The sequence below is a fragment of the Myotis lucifugus genome, unplaced genomic scaffold (genome assembly GCF_000147115.1).
Source record: "Myotis lucifugus unplaced genomic scaffold, Myoluc2.0 scaffold_119, whole genome shotgun sequence".
NCBI lineage: Eukaryota > Metazoa > Chordata > Mammalia > Chiroptera > Vespertilionidae > Myotis > Myotis lucifugus.
The window spans coordinates 485,781-491,537 of NW_005871167.1; the positions used below are offsets into that span (position 1 = coordinate 485,781).

Here is a 5,757-nt window from a genome sequence, read left to right on the forward strand (position 1 = left end):
CCCTTTGAACCCTTTCACCCCAAGTTTGGGCAGAGGCACCCCAGGGGGGGGGCCCCCCACCCTTGTTCCGGGGACCCCCTTTGAGGGGAAAAAACAACCCAAGCCCCTAACCTATGGCCACCAGGCCTTTTTTTTTTTATAGGGTAAGGGGATTTTTTTTCCTTTTCCCCCCCCCGGGTATTAAGCGGTTAAAGGGGGGGCAGGCGCCAAAACCCCCCTATTTTTCCTGGGTCTTTTTTTTTTTTAACAGGGGCCCCCCCCCTCCCTTCTCCCCTCTCTTTTTTCATGACCGGGAAAGGCCCCCCAACCCCTTTTTCACCCCTCCCTTTTCCTTTTTAGGGGGGGGCTCCCCATTCCCCTGATTCCCTCGGTTTTTGTTAACGGGGGGTGGGGCCCCCCCCTGATCCCCCCTTTTCTGTTTGTCACAGGTTTCGTTGCCCCAAACCCCCCCCCCCCCACGGGCCCTGGTCTGTGTGTGACAGGGTAGAGCCATAACCTCTCCATTGGCCCTGCCCCGAGTGTGACAGTGGTGGCGCCCCAACCCCTGATCGGCCCTGCTCTGTGGGTGATAGAGGGTGGTGCCCCAACCCCCCTCCACGGGCCTTGCTCTGTGTGTGACAGGGTAGAGCCATAACCTCCCCATTGGCCCTGCCCTGAGTGTGACAGGGTGCAGCGCCCCAACCCCCTGATCCACCCTATTCTGTGTGTGACAGGGGCAGTGCCCCAACTCCCTATCGGCCCTACTCTGTGAGTGACAGGGGGGAGCTCCTCAACCCCCTGATCGCCCTGCTCTGTGCGTGACAGGGTACATTGCCCCAAGCCCCCTGATTGGCCCTGCTCTGTGCGTGACAGGGGGTGGCGCCGCAACCTCCCCATCGACCCTGCCTTGAGTGTGACAGGGGGCGGTGCCCCAACCCCCCAATCGGCCCTACCCTGAGCGTGACTGAGGGTGGCATCGCAACCTCCCGATCCGCCCTGCTCTGTGCATGACAGGGGGCGGCGCCCCAACTCCCCAATCAGCCCTGCTCTGAGCCTGACCAGGTGCTGCACCTAGGGATTGGGCCTGCCCTCTGCCACCCGGAAGCAGGCCTAAGCCAGCAGGTCGTTATCTCCCGAGGGGTCCCAGACTGCGAGAGGGCACAGGCCAGGCTGAGGTACCCCCCCCCCCCCAGTGCACAAATTTTTGTGCACCGGGCCTCTAGTATAAGATAAAACTTTAGAATGTGGTGAGAAAAATCATTGAGAGATGCTGAGTTGTGTTTTTAAGGAAATCTGTGAAATCCACTTATCAGAGAAGCACATAAACAGTATTGATAATTAACAAAATAACCATAGTAACCTCCCTGGGGAAGTGTTCATGTAGTTTCTAGTAATGAAGTCAGATTTAAATAGTTTTGAGTCTTTTAGGCCAGACCCCAGGTTTCAACAATTAAGTCCCCACCTCAATAATCCCATTTATCATTTTGTTTTTTATTATTATTACTAGAAGCTTGGTGCATGAAATTCATGCACTGGGAGGGGAGGTCCCTCAGCCCAGCCTGCACACTCTCCAATCTGGGACCCCTCGGGGATGTCCGACTGCTGATTTAGGCCTGATCCCCTAAACAGGCAGTAGTACATCCCTCTCACAATCCGGGACTGCTGGCTCCCAACAGCTCGCCTGTCTGCCTGCCAGATTGTCCCTAACCACTTCTGCCTGCCAGCCTGATCACCCCCTAATCACTCCCCTTCCAGCCTGATCGATACCTAACTGCTCCCCTGCCGGCCAGATTACCACCAACTGCCCTCCCCTGCCAGCCCGATAACCCCCAACTGCCCTCCCCTGCCAGCCCGATAACCCCCAACTGCCCTCCCCTGCCAGCCTGGTCACCCCTAACTGCCCTCCCCTGCAGGCCTGGTTGCCCCTAACTGCCCTCCCCTGCCGGACTGGTCACCCCTAACTGCCCTCCCCTGCCAACTTGGTCGCCCCTAACTGCCCTGCCCTGCTGGCCTGATTGCCCACAACTGCCCTCCCCTGCCGGCCATCTTGTGGCTGTGGGCGCCACCATCTTTGAGGGTGTGGCATTCAATTAGTATATTCCCTCCTTATTGGCTGTGGGCGCTACCATCTTTGAGGGCTGGGCAGTCAGTTAGCATATTCTCTCCTTATTGGTTTGGGCACCATCATCTTTGTGACTGTGTGAGGGTCAATTAGCATATTCTCTCTATTAGATAGGATATCAATATTAAAATTTTATTACCCCATATGGTCTTGATGTTTGTCATTTTATTATGAAAGTGGGGGCAGGGCTACCTACTTTGATATGCATTATAAAACACCTAAGAATATGTCGCATGTTTGAACTCTGAAAATGAAATCCAAATTTAGTTCCTCTTCAAGCACATTGAGGGCTTTATAAATAATACTTTCAAAAGTCTATTTGGTCTTAAGCACAAAGTTCTTTCCTCAAGACTATGGTTGCTAAATGGTGTTTCATAAAATTCCAGTGTTATAAAATTCTGTTCAAAAATGGCATGTGTAATCAATAAGTGTGAAAAATTATGAACTTAGGCATTGCCTAAATAACTGTAGATTGGAAGCTAGTGCCTGTCCAAAGCCAAATAGAATATTATGAGTATATTAATAACTAGAGGCCCGATGCATGAAATTTGTGCAAAAGTAGGCCTTTGCAGCTGCAGCTTTGTCTGGAAGGTAGTCCGGAAGGTCGTTCCGCTGTTCGGCCGTTCAGTCAATTTGCATATTATGTTTTTATTATTATAGATGATAAATGAGAGGGTGCATATATTTAATAAGAAGAAACCATTTTGCCTTTATAAATCTTAGAGTGTGCACTAATTTAAGTAATATATTCCCATGGCTAAAGATGTGAAGAATAGAGCAATAATATATGCAGATTAAATTTTTTTATTACATATTTTATGAAGAAATGGGCCTAAAAGTAATGCTAAAAAGAGAGAAGCAATTTCATCCTCACACTACATATTAACTCAAAATATTATGTATTAGAAAAAAAATACATTAATTATTTAATAAAGTTAGCCAGCCACTTCTCCAAAGATGGCATTTATGCCACAACATGTAACAATTAAAATCTATAAAATATCACTCATTTGAAGTAAGTTCTCAAGCAGAATATGACTTTTAATGGAGTAATGATGCTAGTAAATATGTTATTAAGTATAACAGGAGAAATGAGTTTGAGATACCTTTTAAATAATTAATATTAGGAAAACTGGAAATAAATACATGTGTTTTAGCTTTTCTCATATAATGGGCTTATTCTGGAAATGCTAAAATTCTTCTAATTTCCATGGACAACACTTTTCTCCATAATAAAAGTTACTCAGTCCCCCTTTCTCATTCTATTGAACATTATTTTTTGCCTTTACAAACAGCTGACTTGAACTAATTGAATAACTAAGGAACAGAATCAAGCAGTCTTAAGAAGATGATAGGGTTATTTTTACACAATAAAATACAAATAATGTAACTTAAAAATAAACTGGGTATTTTTTTTTTTGGTATTGTAAAAAACATCTAACTCGATATTTTTTTAATTAAAAAAAAACTAAAATAGCCCAGCTGGTGTGGCTCAGTGGTTAAGCGTCCACCTATGAACCAGGAGGTCACAGCACATGCCCAGTTGTTCGGCTTGATTCCCAGGAGAGGGTGTTCAGGAGGCAGCTGATCAATGATTGATGTTTCTCTCTCTCTCTTCTGCTCCTTTCCTCTCTGACATCAATAAAAATATGTTTTAAAGAAATATTAAAATAGGAAAAACTAAGAGCTTACTTATAGAGGACAAATGCTAATTTAGACACTCTTAGTGTTCTACTAGAATATCTGAATTGCATGGCAAATGATTTCTGTAGTTGTTTACTTTTTTAGTTCTGTTCAAAGTAAATGATAAATGCTTTGGTCAGGAGCAAAAGAGAATTTCCATAAAATGATGTTATTTCGGCACTATAGGGTGCTTCCTACCCTCAATAAATACATTAATATGTGCCTCCAATTCTTTTGTTAAATAACAAGCAAAATGCTGTACAATGAAATCCCTACTCTATGTATTTATGTGTAAAGGTCACAAGCCCAGGGTGGTAAAGCTACCAGCCTGTTACTGCAGGCGTCATGCTGTTGCTTGCCCTTTATGTTTTTCTTTGTCAGTCTGGCTTTTGGCAACTGTTAGGTTCCCATGACTATCATTTGTAGTTTCCCCTTCCAGTAAAGCTGAAGGGCATTTCAGGGAACAGTCACTAGGTCCCGGCCAGAGTCAATGCCAAGATTCAACAGAGTCAAGTCATGGAGCAAGAACCAGGCCAGGGTCCAAGATGAGGCAATAAGCAGGCTCCAACAGACTCATCTTTTTAGCCTCTCTGGTACTTACTAGTAGAGTTCACAGGATAAATCCAGTCTGATGACCAAGATGAAGTCCAGAAAAAAACAAGTCTTTCTGTTGATTAGGATACTGTTTCAGAAACAGACCAAAGGCAGATTTCTGGAGCAATGGCAGCACCATTCATGACACTCAAGAACAGGAGTACAGAGCAAAGATAAGAATGCCTGGCAACGTTGGCGGCATCATGATTGGCATAATTGTGTGATACACAGTGTACTTGTTTCACAGAGGCAGCCACCTCAGCATCTGAATGTGTGCCAGTCTTGGCACATACTTCTCTCCACATACCTGTTTTCAATCGTATCAGGAAATTCCTCTTACAAACAACTGTAAAGAAAAGAAAAAAGGTGAAAATCAGTGTCAAATGAAAGTAGAGAAAGTTTTTATTAGTCATCACCGGCATATTTGAAACAAAATTATACTGAAAAATTGAAAAAGTATGTGGTTGTGTGTTTTTATTTTCAGATTTCTAGGAATTTCAGAGACTTCTCAGGAATATAAAAAGGAGATGGCTCTACAGGCAAAATAATGTATGATTTTTTTTAAGTTTAATTCTCTAATGAAATAAAGTTACAGAATCATGGCACTTCAACCACCCTATATTATTCTGATGCCTTTTAATAAAATAAAGAGCACATCAGAACCACTTCCTTTAAATCATTAATGATTTCATTACAAAAGACGGTCCTTTTCAGGAGCCAAATTATTCACGTAAAAACTTTTCTCACCCCAATAGACAATCCAGCAATATTATGTTTGTTAACTTCAGGTCTAATAACCTTCAGTAGGATTGTTGGTCAGAATCCTAGTATGTTTTCAACTTGATTCTCTATTTCCACTTTTGTGAAAGAAGCCCAATGATATAGGAAAACCTAATTTGCACAACTTAGCGTTATTTGAATTACTGGCCTTAGACCGTTGGCTTTGGCAAACTGCAGCTTATATATTATACATAGCCTTATAAATAAATAGATGGTCTGTGCTCATAATCTGTCTATAAAGGTGTTCAATTCACAATGGAGCATTTAGTAAAGGGTAAAGAAGGTCATAGTAATGGATGTAGATTTGACCTTGGATAATAAACACATGCAGCAATACACAGAAGATGTATTATAGAATTGTACACTTAAAACCTACATAATTTTATTATAACCCCCAATAATTTTAATAAAACATAATTTTATTATTACCCCCAATAATTTTAATTTTAATAATTTTTAAATGGAGAATTTCTTGTTTTTCCCATCAACTCTCTCCTATAAAATACTATTAGTAGGTAGTAATAATAACTGATAATATTCCCTCATGTTACAGAGATGTTGAGGTTGTCAGATAATGACTTTCAGGAGGTGATGCATAT

At 42.8% G+C, this 5,757-nt stretch overlaps 1 protein-coding gene across 1 annotated transcript in view; it reads right to left on the bottom strand.

Annotated features, from left to right (window-relative positions):
* Positions 1-4,727, bottom strand: part of SLC16A7 (solute carrier family 16 member 7) — a 136,104-nt gene extending 131,377 nt beyond the window's left edge. Inside the window, exon 1 of the mRNA XM_006093527.3 lies at positions 4,686-4,727. The gene's annotated coding sequence lies outside the window, so the exon portion shown is untranslated. The remainder of the gene's footprint in view (positions 1-4,685) is intronic.
* Positions 4,728-5,757: the final 1,030 nt, after the last annotated feature.